Source organism: Mauremys reevesii, linkage group 1 (genome assembly GCF_016161935.1).
Source record: "Mauremys reevesii isolate NIE-2019 linkage group 1, ASM1616193v1, whole genome shotgun sequence".
In the NCBI taxonomy this organism is placed as follows: Eukaryota; Metazoa; Chordata; order Testudines; family Geoemydidae; genus Mauremys; species Mauremys reevesii.
This window is the reverse complement of record NC_052623.1, coordinates 19886976-19901062: the sequence shown is the minus strand read 5'-3', so window position 1 is coordinate 19901062 and position 14087 is coordinate 19886976. Positions and strand designations below refer to the sequence as shown.

General features: G+C 44.4%; 1 protein-coding gene across 5 annotated transcripts in view; it reads right to left on the bottom strand.

The window, feature by feature from the left end:
• Positions 1 to 585: 585 nt before the first annotated feature.
• Positions 586 to 14087, bottom strand: part of EMSY (EMSY transcriptional repressor, BRCA2 interacting) — a 70783-nt gene continuing 57281 nt past the window's right edge. For 2 of the 5 annotated variants that reach the window (XR_005599466.1, XR_005599467.1), the window contains exons 21-23: positions 2150 to 2285; positions 1754 to 1822; positions 587 to 812 (exon numbers count right to left, since the gene is read on the bottom strand). The gene's annotated coding sequence lies outside the window, so the exon portion shown is untranslated. Of the gene's footprint in view, positions 813 to 1753; positions 1823 to 2149; positions 2286 to 14087 lie in introns of all 5 variants that reach the window. The other 3 variants (XR_005599469.1, XR_005599471.1, XR_005599472.1) reach the window with 3 other exon arrangements.

Sequence of the window (14087 nt, the reverse complement as noted above, 5' to 3'; positions counted from 1 at the left end):
ATGGGCAGGAATGGTGTCCCCAGCTTCTTTTTGACAGAAGCTGGGAATGGGCAACAGGGGATGGATCACTTGATGATTCCCTGTTCTGTTCATTCCCACTGGAGCACCTGGTATTGGCCACTGCCAGAAGATAGAATACTGGGCTAGATGGACCTTAGGTTTGACCCAGTATGGCTGTTCTTAAGTTCACCTACCTGTCCATTGGGAACCAGACTGAAACCACCTACTTATTTCATATGCAGAGAATGCCATTGAGTTGTGTCTTCCATAATAATGAAATTATTACAAGGGTTTTAACCCTCAACTCAGAGGGTTAAGCCAGGGGTCTGGCAGGAAGGGAACTGGCAACAGGATAGAGAGAATTTCAGACCCTGCAGTATCTGGCAGATTGCCCTGGGTCAGCAGTATTAAAATTCTTTGCCTCTGACAACTGGTGGCCTAAGGGAAATTATTTATCATTTTTATTATGGTAACAACTTGTGGTTTGAGTTGGTGATCTTAGTCTAGTTTTAAATATAGACAGGTGTCCACATCACAAACATCAACACCACAACTAGCAAAATTAAGGAAATAAATAGGGCACGTTTTATTAAAAATCAGAAAGGTGCAAACGTTTATACAAGCCTATCTACAAATTAAGTTTCAGCCACCAGCCTTCTGGCAAGTCCATCCCCTTCTGTTGTACACCGATGTTCTTGCTTTACATTCTGTGATGAGGCAGCATTGCAATAGGGGGCAGGACTGACTCCCCCGTGTGTTGGTATTCCATGGTCGTTGTTCCCTGGTCTGGAGAAGATTTCATACAGGAGACACTGTTAGGGAAAGAATCCTTTTATGAATGAGGGTTTACAGGAGAACAAATGAACAGTGTTAATCTACATACACATGCTGAGCACCAGGATTGGCATGTCTGCAGCTACACTGAGCTTTTTGCCCTTCTGCTCCATGGAAGGTTTCTGTCTTCCCTGAACTTGCCTTCGGACACCTTCACTAGCTTTTGGCAGTTTTACCGCCCCAGTCAAACTCCCCACCTGACACTGGAGTGGGTCATACCTGGCATGTGTCAGGCGCTTGGAGCCAGAAACGAGAGCCCCTCAGGGCTCACCCTGCAGCCAGGGGTGGCTCTAGGAATTTGGCCGCCCCAAGCAGGGCGGCGCGCCGCGGGCGCGCTCTGGCGGTCGCCGGTCCCGCGGCTCTGGGGGACCTCCTGCAGACATGCCTGCGGAGGTTCCGCTGGTCCCGCGGCTCCGGTGGAGCATCCGCTGGCATGCCTGCAGGAGGTCCACCCGAGCCGCGGGACCAGCGAACCCTCCGCAGTCATGCCTGCGGGAGGTCCACTGGTCCCGCGGCTCCGCAGGACCTCCCGCAGGCATGACTGCGGAAGGTCCGCCGGAGCCGGCTGCCGCCCTGCCAGCAAAATGCCGCCCCAAGCGCGCGCTTGGCGCGCTGGGGTCTGGAGCCCGCCCTGCCTGCAGCTGCACTGAAGGAACGAGGCAGTGGTCTGGGAACTGAGCTCAAGTAGAATGCATTAGAATCCTCTGGGGAGCACGCAGCCATTTGTCAAAACACTTCCAGGCCTGATTCTACAGCAATTCAACTAGAATATGTCTATGGTAAATCCTTGGTTCGACTTTAGATTACTGCAGCAAAACCTTCCTGGCAAATAAACAAGACAAGTTCTGGCAATGCTGACAATAATTGGTGCTATTGTTAATGCATGTTACTCCTATACAATGTATGAAACAAAGTTTACCAACAGAAGCAGGAGGAGAGCCTTTTCAGGAGAGCGACTGTCCAATTTCTTCTGGCTTCCTGAGCCAATCTGATAGAAACAAAGGGCATGTTCAGATACTACAATAATGAGCGCAGTATAAATGTGTAGCGGGATAGGTGCTATGGACAGAGTTTCAGGACAAATTACAAACCCTTGAGTGGGTAACAAAGAGGAAATACAGGTCAGAACTAAAGCAAAAAGACCCCTGAAATCTATAGGAGAAATACCCTCTCTACCCTTTCACTGTGATCTAAACACAGCATATCCTAGGTGCCCCCCCCCGTACCCTCACTGTCAACTACTCCAACATCTTGAAGGGGCTCAACAGTGACACCCCTCAGGCCAATTAAACAGCTGCCATTCTTTCACAGTTACCATGAGAAGCTGTAGTAGAAGTGGCTTCTCAGTGAGGACGACTGTCTACATGGTGCAGGCCAGTTCATCTGCTCAAAGATGGCAAAGATATCTCTACCAATGGAGGGTTCTTTGTCAAACAGCAAATAGGCAAGAGCTGAAACAAAGAGCACAAATGGAGGTCAGGAGACCCAAAGAAATGGGTCATTGCCCTCAGATACTGTAGGGGAATATGCATCTTCACCATCAAATATGTTGGGCCATCCAGAAGCCTCCATACATTCCTATGATCAATATTACCACCTAGAGGGATCCCATAGGGGATTTACACATAGAGGGGTGTCTTCTCATTTTGCCCTGTCCAGCCAGGCTTTATACTCTTTCTAAAAGTCACATTGTTATTACTGCACAGGGGACAGTGAAAGGGAATGAATATTTGTCTGGGGTGGATTGACCTGAAATATTTCCACTCCCTGCCCCTCATTGCAGACCCCCAGGCATGCAACAATAAAAAGCATAAGCAGATGAGCACACAGACATGCCTCCACTCATATAAACATAGACACTCAAAGAAGTTCACTCACCAACTCCAGAAATACTATTACAAAAGAAACTGGGGAGGGGGGAAAATAACAGACATTCCATCTCTTGCAAACAGAAGAATCTCTACGAGTCATCATCAAGATTTACATATTGGACCTGCAAATTAAACCTATGAGAGGCCTCTATCACACTAAGCAAAAGGAGTATCTGACCCTATATGGCCCGTGATCACTAAAAGGGACCTGACGTACATTGCTTGTGGGCTAAACAAATATTTGCTAGAAACAGAATAATGGGAATTGGGATTCCTGGGTTCAGTTCCTGGCATTGGGAGGAGAATGTAGTCTACAGCAGCAGTTACTGAAGTTGTTACAGGGTGGGTAGGCAAGCACATACCTTTGACATATTCAAAATAAAAGACAGCCTGACTGAGTAAATGAGAGCTACAGTTTGACATTTTGGGGACTTGATCTCTATTCCAGGCGGTGCCAGAAGTGACCTTGTATGACTTCTTTTCACAATGACCCTCCTCCAGCCTTCCCTTGGGAAATGCACACAGACACTTGCTCTCAATTTCCCACCACTACTGGGAAAGGTATGGGTGCCGAAAGAGGTTGCAAACACATAAGGGAAGTGTAGGATGCTCACAATCCTATGAGGGTGCCTGTACAGCTCCAGTGGGGTGAGGACGAGAGGAGGGATTAGTCAGGGGCCACTGGTAGATGGAGATGGGGAAGGTGTTTAGAAATCCCCGTTTCAGCTCAGGACTAAGAGCACCTCCTACACTGGGCTGATCACACATTGCTGGAGGCCTGGCCTTATCCATAGGAGGGGGCCCCAGAACAGAGCTAGAGCCCGAGCCCTGGAGGCACTCTCATTCGCACTCTCCTGTGCACGGTCCCCACAATGCTGTTTGTACTTCAGATTTCTCCTGGCTTATTTAAAAAAACTTAGAATTTAAAAACAACTTTTCATAATTCCTGATTAAACAGGACCGCTCTGCTCTTTAGCCCCTTGCTATCCATGTGGGAGATCCCAGGTACACATGTATGGACATTTCCAGCCTTTACTGAAGTCAGCAGAGATTCATCAGTGACTAATTTGACTCAAACAAATGAAACAGTCTGATATGAAGAAGTGGACGTGGACTTGCTCCTCTACCGCTTTAACTAGAACAAAGAGATAGATGAGCTAGAAAAGAATATCACTTCTGGACTATAACAAGCTTGCAGGCTAGAACAAGGTTTCCCTCGCCGTCCTTTTTATTATGGCAACAACAACGTAAAAAATAGGAGATGGTTGGTTTTGTCCACTGGTGCCAGAACAGGAAAATCTGCTGTTCTTACCTGTTTCTTTACATGATTTCCGGGCTCCTTAACGCCCGAGGTTAACATTGCTGTAGCTGTCTGTACAGCAGTTGTATCTATTAGAGCAGTAGCTATTCCTCAGAACCCTGAAAGAAGCATTTTTGAGAACATGTGCACTGTAAAAACTTATACAAAAAAGGATCTAGTCAAAAGCCAAGTGTTCTGAGGTAAGTTTCATGCCCCAGGCTATGTCATTAAAATCTCAAAGCAGGAGCTAGGTTTCCCTTAGTCTTTTGTAAGAAAGGATGGACTTGGTATAGAGAGGCCAGAGGATGCAGAGTGTGGGGTGACCAAGTACTGTGGTGAAACTGCTGAACAACAAGAGTCACTATTCTCTCTCCTCTCTTGGAAGGAGAATGTTCAGCAAGGAGAGTGGAAAAGCAGATCATGTCCCATATCCTTGAAGAACGGGAGCCAGAAACCCTTTAGAAAGTTATGTCCCCAGACGGGAATTCTCTCCTAGGAATTCTACAACAGTTGGAAGCAGCCTGAGCGGTGAGAGGCATGGCCAGGAAAACCCAACAGGCGAGTGGGCCATTAGTAGCGGAAGCTGAACCTGTGAAGTAGCTGACTGGGGACAAAGGACAGTAAAACCAGAGCGAACTAGAAAGGGGCCTGAAACATGAACACAGCAGCTACTTTTCCTAGAAGGGCCATAACATCTAATAAAGCTTGTACAGCCAAGATGTTCAGACGCAATGAATTAGCCTAGGGTAGGAGTCTGATCTGAGCAGGTGTTTGGCACATAGCAAAGCGGCAGCTATATTCACCAGAAACAGAGGTAGACCACACAATGAGGATTGTGGGGTGTGTGGACTGTGCCTCCAGGGAAAGCAGCCTGCAAGCAGGTATAAGGTAGCTGGCTACATATGGATAAGAGGATGAAAATGCAGCAGCAGAGAGGTCCCCAACAAGATCACTCATTACAAGATTGAATCCTGGGCAGGGAGACTTCAAGGCCAATACCTAACTGCTCTCTGATAGAAGGATTCATAAGAAGAGGCACCCCAAGTACTAGGCCCAAGGCACCTCTCTGGTGGACTGCCACGAGGTGCTAAGATAAGAATGGCTGTGTTTATCTTTTATCATTACTCAGACATTTTTTGCTGTAGTGAGCCAAAGATCAGAGAAGTGTTCTTACATTACCAGGATTTTAAAAATATATTTTAGAAAAATATCACACCATGTGACTCAGTAAAACCAATCAAAACTGGCCATGGAAAAGGGACCTAAAGTGAACAAAAACAAAAAGATTGTATTCACAAAAATGGAAAATTGAGAAAAATCAAGCTATTTTCATAAAACTTGTCATTTTCCAAAAATGGCCAAGTTTTGTCTAAAAAAAATTCAAATGATTTTGAATAAACAGAAAAACTCTACCTGAAGCAGTTAGCTTCCCACTGAGAAATGAGGACACTGCTGGACCACTGGTTATAATGCGTTAGAATTATAGGACTGGAAGGGACCTCGAGAGGTCATCTAGTCCAGTCCTCTACACTCATGGCAGGACTAAGTATAATCTAGACCAGCCTTATCAGCTTTAACAATGATTCAGAGCCAAACTGATACCGTTTTTAATAACACTTTAAAAACTCTCAGCTATCACCTATCCCCCCAATCCCATCCAATGACTCCAAGATGTTCATCTCCTAGAAACCATTTGTTAATTAAGACCCAACAAATCCTTGGGGTATCCAAATTGACCTCAATGTGATATATTTGTCATTTAATTATTACCCCTTATTTACAGACTTTCAGTAACTTTTGAGCCCCATTTGAATTCTATTGTACAAGTAAAATTATGAGACTGCTGAATGTTTTTACTAAAATATTACATCTGCCGTTTCCTTACATTTGCTGCTCACTATGTCACTTCTAGCTGCTTATAAATTTCTCCTCATATTGGTTCTAATACTTTTTCATAGATTTAAGGCCAGAAGGTTCCATTATGATCATCTAATCTTACCTTTGGTATGACACAAGTCACTGAATTTCACTCGGTAATTCCTGTACTTATGGTTGAACTACAGCATAGCTTTTAGAAAGACACCCAATCTCCATTTAAAGATGCCAAGCAATAGAGAATTTATCATTTTCCAGGGTAACCTATTCTAAAAGTTACTCTCAATCTTATTTCCAATTTGAATTTTTCCAATTTAAATTTCCAGCCTTTGAATCTTATGTCCATCTGCTAGATTCAAGGGTCCTGAATACCAGTTATCTTCTCCTTGTAGACCATGATATCACATCACCTCTTCCTAAACATTCTCTTTTGGTACACTAAACATATCTAGCTCTTGTGAGGCACATTTTCCATTTTAAGGAACAAAGTTGGACTTACAGTTGATCTCAGTTATTATAGGTAAGAGATCAGTACCACATTGGCTTTTTTGAATGTGGTATTTTCTCCTTTCAATGATTTAAAATAAATCTCTGAGAACATTAATTCCTTCTTCAAAGCACCTCAGCACACTAGAAAAAAAATTGGTAATCTACCTAATTAAAAAAAAAATTGAACTAGAGATGTTTGAGTACTATACAGTGAATACGCTGTTCAACCAACTAAGTTTGTATTTTGTAGTGGCAAATAGCACCAACTACTGAATGTTATTTTACCAATGCAGTCAATACTTATTCAATAACATGACTTTTCTGGTAGTTGGGCTGTCTACATTACTGCGGTAAAATCGATTTAAGTCACGTAACTTCAGTTACATGAATAACATAACCGAAGTAGACGTAGTTAGATCCACTTACCACAGTGTCTACACTGTGCTGTGGCAACAGGAGAGCGTCTCCAGTCAACTTCCCTTACGCTTCTCGGGGAGGTGGAGTACACAAATCAATGGGAGAGTGCTCTCCCATCGATTTAGTGCGTCTTCACCAGACCCACTTAATCAACAATCACTGCGATTACAGCAGTGCCATTCTACGGGTAAGTGTAGACATGGCCTAGCTGCAGCTTTAGCTGTCTTCCGCATCATCCATTACATCATGCCCAACTGTACTGTTAGAATTTAATATATGCTCATCAGAACAGAAAGACTTCATCTGCACACTGTGGTAAGCACACATTCAGTGCCCCACCCATTTAATCACCATTTTATTTCCCCACCCTTATTCGCTAATCAGCCAACTTTTTCTTTCCGAATAGATTTGTGGAAGTCTTTATCTCCTCTTCAGGTAACTTTTTCAGACCTTTTCTTTTTCCTAGAAACCATTGTTTCATTCCTTTCACCTTTCTCCCTCACCCCTTTGCAATCTATTAAAAAATGTTTTGAGCCTGATTCAGCCATATTTACTAATTTTTTAAAAATATTCAGAGGAAATGCAGGCTCTTGTGGCTTGAACGTGGTGTCTTACAATTCTCTAGATCTCTGTCACATTTATGCATTTTAATACTTTCGCCCACTGCATATTCCACCAGATTTCCCTAAAATGTATTCTTGAAAATGAAATACCTTGGTACCTATTTCAGTCTGTGATCCAATTTCCATAAGATGCTGAATCCAAGTGGCCCACGATTACGAACACTAAGCTTCACTAAAATTCCAACTCACTACTAGTTCCTGTTGAACAAGTTTCTGCAGCCCAGCATCTCCCACAAATATGCTACACATAGACCATTCCTCACTGCAGTTCCTGGAGGTTGTTCAAAAATGGCCATGCCCCCCTCTCTCCCACTTGCCACCAGATTTTCTGCCTCCACAGCAGCAGCACAGTGGCAGCTCACTTTGCTCCCATCCTTTTCTTTTATATTTCTTATTTTTAGCTGTTTGCAGGCAGGAGTGTTATTTTTAATTCAAGTCTCCTTGCCTAGGTTTTGAGTAATGCAGTGGTCATAGCTGTGACAGATACAGCAATTTCCTGCAATACCCTCAGAAGACCTTATTGTATTAAGTTTCCATATAATTGTGGGCTAAGATTGTATGTAACCCCTCTAGGGGGAGATGTGACAGATATGAAACCTGGGAATTCAATAGACTATATTCAAAATGCTCCAAACAAATATGAACTTTTGGGACAATAAGTGTTAAGTGGATTTCCTGGAAAATCCCTAGGAAGAGGTTAATGCAAATTATCTCAGGTTATGCAAAAACCCTGCCTATGGAAGCTGTGCTGTGAGGAAAGGGTCATTGTCTGCAGAAAGGCCTTAGATCTGACCAGCTTTGTGTTTTGGATCTAAAACGGATGAACTTGTAACCATAGGAAAAACCGAACTGTGCATTTTGAAGGACTAAAACCTACCAGAGCCCGGGGTTGCATGTGTGTATTTTTTTTTTAAATTGTTTCAATGTTTTTTTCTGTAATGCTTTTACCTTGAGAATAAATGTGCTTGCTTAGGAGCTGTATGGTAACTTCTAACTACGGGCAACACACTGGTCAGAGCCCTTGGAGAGAGGGCAAAATGCAGGTGCTGCCCTTTTAGGCAGTCTGGCTTGCTGAGGATATCACAGCGTAAGGTACAGAGCTGTGCAACCTTAAAATTTCCAGTCAGGAGGGAGTGTGACATGGGTCACTGACCAAGAGAGGTGATGGCTTGGAGATAGAAGCTTAAAGTAGGTGTCACTCTTGGACCATAGAGGGGGAATACAGGTTCAGTTGAAACTGTGACAGTAGACAGCTGGTGCCTCTGCTCCAGCACCTTCACAGATATCCCTCTGTCCGCCTTCAGCAAAGTACCGGGCATAATCTAAAAGGTACTCTATATGCGAGATACCTTTCTCAGGCTTAGAAGGTGAATTATGCCCAGGCTGTTCCGAGCCAGCCAACCCTAACTCTACCAAGGCATGGGGCTCTGAGTGAGACAGGCATGTTGGGTCCCCTACCACCCCAAGAATCTGCAACTCTGCCACAAAAAAGCCTGACGAGGAGAGACAGATCAGATGAGGGTGAGACTCTAAGGATGAGAATGACTTCATCTAGCAGGTCCAGGGAATAAGTCCTTGGGCAATTCAAGACTGCAAATATCAATCTCTTGTGAAGCTACCGGTCTCCCCCAAAGCCCTAAAATGGGTCTAGAATTCTTTGGAAAGAGAAGTAGGGGTAATAAATAGCCCTCCTCCTTCCCAATCCATATCAGGAGACCTGAATCTTGAAGGGGAGGACACAGAGAAATTTCTAAAGGGCTTTCTGTGTAAGGCAAGCAGCAAAAGACTGTGCTCTGGCCACAGCCATTTAGCCATGCCCAAAAAGCATGCCAAAAAAGCCCCCAAAAACCAAAAAGGGAATGAAAAAATACAAAAAATTCAGGAAGCCTCTAACTCAGACCCCTGTTCTTGTATTGAAGTAAGAGAGGTTTTAGACTCTGATTCTGAGCAGGACTTGAAAAAATCCAATACATTTTCCCCTTCTCCAAGATGTTTGAGGCCATGCGCAAAATGGTTGTGTCTAAAATCCAGATCCAACCTGAGCAAGCTCCTGAGGATATGCCTCAAAGCAAATATCTTCCCTCCAACTCCTAACCTGAGGTGGTGATTCCCTTGCACTCCTCAGAGGATGCAATCAGAGTAGTGGGAAAAACCCAACAAGGCTATATGCATTAACAGGCATGACCTTAGATTCTATAAACTGCAAGAGACAAAATATAATATTACCAAAGTCTGATTATCCCATCAGAAGGAGGAATTCTTCCTAAGAACCCAATAAGCAGGTGGAAGGTGGAAGCTACCCTAACAAAGGGACTTTGAAGCTCCATCAGCACATCTCTCACAGCCACATGCTTTGCGAGAGCTACAATATCCTGGCTGGCGTACCCTAGGAACCTGGAGGACTGAGATCACCCTAGCTTCAAGCTCCATTCTTAAGAAAACTTCCCAGGCAACAGTATTCTTGGCTGATGCCTCAATGGATGCAATTTTCAGCCCTGGCTATAGCATCCTGCTCAGCAGCTATTCAACAGCTATTCTACCCCTGGAAGGTACATGCTCACTCCAAACAAGTCCTATGTTCCTCTAATTTCACAGGATCTCTCCTCTTTAGAGAAAAACTAGATTACGTAGTGGCAGAAAATGCTGCTAAATCTAAGCTAGGCCCTCCCCTCTCTGCTGAGTGCTCTAAGAAGAGAGTACAAACCTGCTTTTAGGCAGAGACACTACTTTTGCCTATTCTCCTCAGAGGAGTACGAGGAAGAATAGCAGATTTATCAAGGGCAAGTCTCAGAACCCAGCACTGAGGAGAAAACCCACAGTTGGTCCCACAATGTTCAAGAGCCCAGCGTGATGAGGAAATGTGCCTCTGGCCAAACTTGAATCTAGGAGGCAGAATTTCCCACTTTTCAGAGGAAAGGAATAAATTGACTATACACCAGTGAATAAGAGGGAGAGTGAATCAGGGATACTCCCATAAACTACAGGCTCCATCCCATCCCCTTTTTATCCAGTTTCCCAGCTCCAGTGACTCTGCCAAGCACAAACTGGTCCAGAATGAGATCTCCTGGGCATAGCAGCACTAGGAGGAGTTCCCTTAGAAGAAAGGTTTTCCGGGATCTACCTCATCATTTTTATTGTTCAGAAGTACACTTTGCGGGGGGTTGGGGGCAACGACCATTATCAGCTTCAAGAGATTTAACAAGTGGAAGAAAACAAAATTCCGCAAGAAGACCCTAGATTCTGCAGTCTCATCCCTAATTTAAGGGGACCTCCTAACCTTAGTGGACCTGGCAGATACATATCTCAGCGTTCCCATATGCCAGTGCTCCACAATCTAATGAGATCTCCTTAAGGCACAGATCACTACCAGTACCGAATGCACCCATGAAGTCTCTCATTAGCCCTGATGGTCTTCAAAGATGCAAGTGGTGATCATAGCCGGACTCAGGTTGTAGAGTACTCACCATTACCCCTTTCTGGACAACTTTCTGATCAGAGCTGCGACCGAGGCTGGAGAGCACAATGCTATGATTTGGACTCTGGATCTCCTCTAAGTGCATGGCTTTATAACAAACATCAAGAAAAGTTCCTTGATTCCCTCAACAAGGATAACTCACCTGGGAGTGGACATAAGACACCTTGGAGGCAAAAGTCCAGTAGCTGCAGTATCTCATATCTATACTGCAAAAGAGCATGAGGCCAACTAATGCTCAACTGTCTTCAGTTAGTGCCCCCGCCCCCGGTCGCATAAATATGCATAGGGATCACCCCAAGACTGTGACTGCACATAAGGTGTCTGATATTACTGAAAGTATGGGACCACTCCCTGGAATGCATGATGGATCACATGCTGGTCCCAAAACAGGTACTCAAGACCCTAAGATGATGGGCAGTCCCAAGGAATGCTCATGAGCGCATTCCCATACGTCTTCCAGACCCTCTGGTTCACACAACTGATGCCAGCCTGTAGAGCTGGGGAGCACATCAGGGATCTGGAACCACTCAAAGCATCTGGAGCCGCAACAGAAAGAGACCACAGGATCAATCTCCTACAGCTCTGTGGCTTCAGACTGCCCTATGAAGGTGCCAGAACCATCTAGTAGAAAATCATGTCCTGGTCCAGTCAGACAATATAATTCCAGTTGCATACATAAGTAGGTTATAAGGACAGGGAACCCAGCACTACATGCAGAAATAATGACAAATGAGAAGGGCAGAAAAGTCTTCCCTAAAAGCGATTCACACAAAAGTAGAGCTGAACCAATAGGCAGACTGGCACAGCAGGTGCAAAGACAACAACTCAGAATGGTGTTTGAATCAGAGTCTTCAAACTGATCTTGCAGTTTTTTGGTCTTCCATCACCCGAATACAAAATGTCTGAAGTACTTTGTCAAGGAAGCATACCCTAAGTTCTTAGGAACACATGCCTGCTGTATTCATTCCCCCCTTTCCCATTCACAGAGCAAATGATCCAAAGATACAGCGAGAACAAGCAAAGATGACAGTGCTAGCTTTGTAGTGGCCAAGGAGATCCCGGTTTGCTGGTCTGATAGAACTGAAACTGGAACCACTGTGATGGCTACCAGCAATACCAGACTTCTTTTTCTGAGGTATATTTCCCCAACTGGACCCAGACCGTCTTCATCTAACAGCCTAGCTTTTGAAAAGAAAGCATCAGTAGCACTTGGCCTGTCTTCCAGGGTGACTGGGACTTCGCTCTCATCCAGGAATCTCTACCTTAAATACTCATTCTTCCATCTGGACCAAGTTCAGTATCTGGTGCCAGGGGCACACAGACCCAAGAGACCCAGGGATTCCAGCTATCCTGGGCTTTTTCCAAGGTGTGGATTAATGTCCTTAACCCAGCACCATAGCACGTCAGGTATCAGTGGTTACTAGCATTATATTCACAGGATCCTCAGGCTCCTTGGTAGCGAACTCCCAGGTTTCTAGATTTTTCAGCAGTCAGACTGGCCAGACCAGCCATCAGACCAATCTTCCTTAATTGGGATCTACCATTAGCCTTAAACACCCTGACCACTCAAGCCTTTTGAGCCTCTGTCTTCAATATCAGCATTCTTCTCTCCATCAAAACCAATTTTCTGGTTGCCATTGCATCTGCTAGGCAAGTTTCTGAGCTGGCAGACTTACCTGTGCAGGGACATTACTGCATGTTCCACAATGACAAAGTGGTGTTGAGAACTCCAGGTTCTTTTCTCCCCAAACTGAAATCTCCTTTCCATACCTCACAGGAGGTTATCCTTCATTCTGCTCAACGACCACAGCAGCTGACCAAGAAACTGTGGCACACTTGAGACATCAGAAGGGCACTGAAGAGTTATATCTAGTATACAGAATCCACAAGGAGATCATGCACCATGTGTCTCCTTCCATCCAAAGTGTCAAGGAACTAGAGCCTCCAAGCTATCCCTCACTTGATGGATCAGACTGTGCATTGTTGAGGCCTACTAGGCATCAGGCATTTCGCTCCAGAAGGAATAAAGGCACACACCACAAGACCCATGGCGACCTCGTGGGCTGAATAAGCACATTCTTTCACTGCTGAAATATGCAGAGTAGTCACTTAGTGATCAGCAAACACCTTTATAAGACACTATTAAAGTGGACTTCATGTCTTCTGCAGAGGCCTCCTTCGGTAGGAAGGTGCTGCAGGTTGTGACCCAGTAAAAGCAATCTTTATGGGGGGAGGAGTGTCTCCTTATCTCATTCTGTATCTATCTATCTTTATCCCTCCTCACTCCAGTTCACTGCTTGCTACTTCCCATGCATAGCAGAACTGTGGGAGACACTGGGCTGCACAATGGAAAATGTCTTGCCCGATAATTTCCTTTCTATTAGCAGCATCTCCCACAATTCTACCCACCGTGGATAGCTTTACAGGCAAGGGTGACCATTTTATATGATTATTTCTATGTAGGCAGTCATCTGCTGTACATAATTAATGAATTGGCATGTTATTGTTACTAATATTCTTCTATGAGTTTTACATAGCTTTGGAACGACTAATCTGGCTGCAAGCAGGAGGAGGCATAGCCAGCACACACTGTGCTGCAGCTTTGAACTACCGCTGGGAACTGCAGAGAGGAGGGAAACAGCCCATGTGTAGCATAATTGTGGGAGATACTGCTAACAGAAAGGAAATTATTTGGTAAGAAATTTTCTATTTCTCTCATTACAACACACTAATTATTAATATAAACAATAAGCAATTCTACACAAGCAGCAAAGAATCCTGTGGCATCCGACGAAGTGGGCATTCACCCACGAAAGCTCATGCTGCAAAACGTCTGTTAGTCTATTAGGTGCCACAGGATTCTTTGCTGCTTCTACAGAACCAGACTAACACGGCTACCTCTCTGATACAATTCTACACAGCTCATTTTTGAGCTATTCAATTGAAAAAGATGGGCAGAAGTTGAATCTCTTCCATTTAAGGAAGATAAAACTTATCTAGCAACCTTTGGCAGGTAGCGACAGATTGTTTGTTGGACATGGGAACTTAAAGAGCACATGTTTTATTTTAGTAGAGCTATGATAAGGATGTGAAGAATAATCACGAAAGTAAAGGAAATTTAATGGATGACATACTCTACTTTCAGCTACTGTAGCTGAAACACAAAACATAGTCTGGACTTTAGGTGCAGTATCAAAACCTGT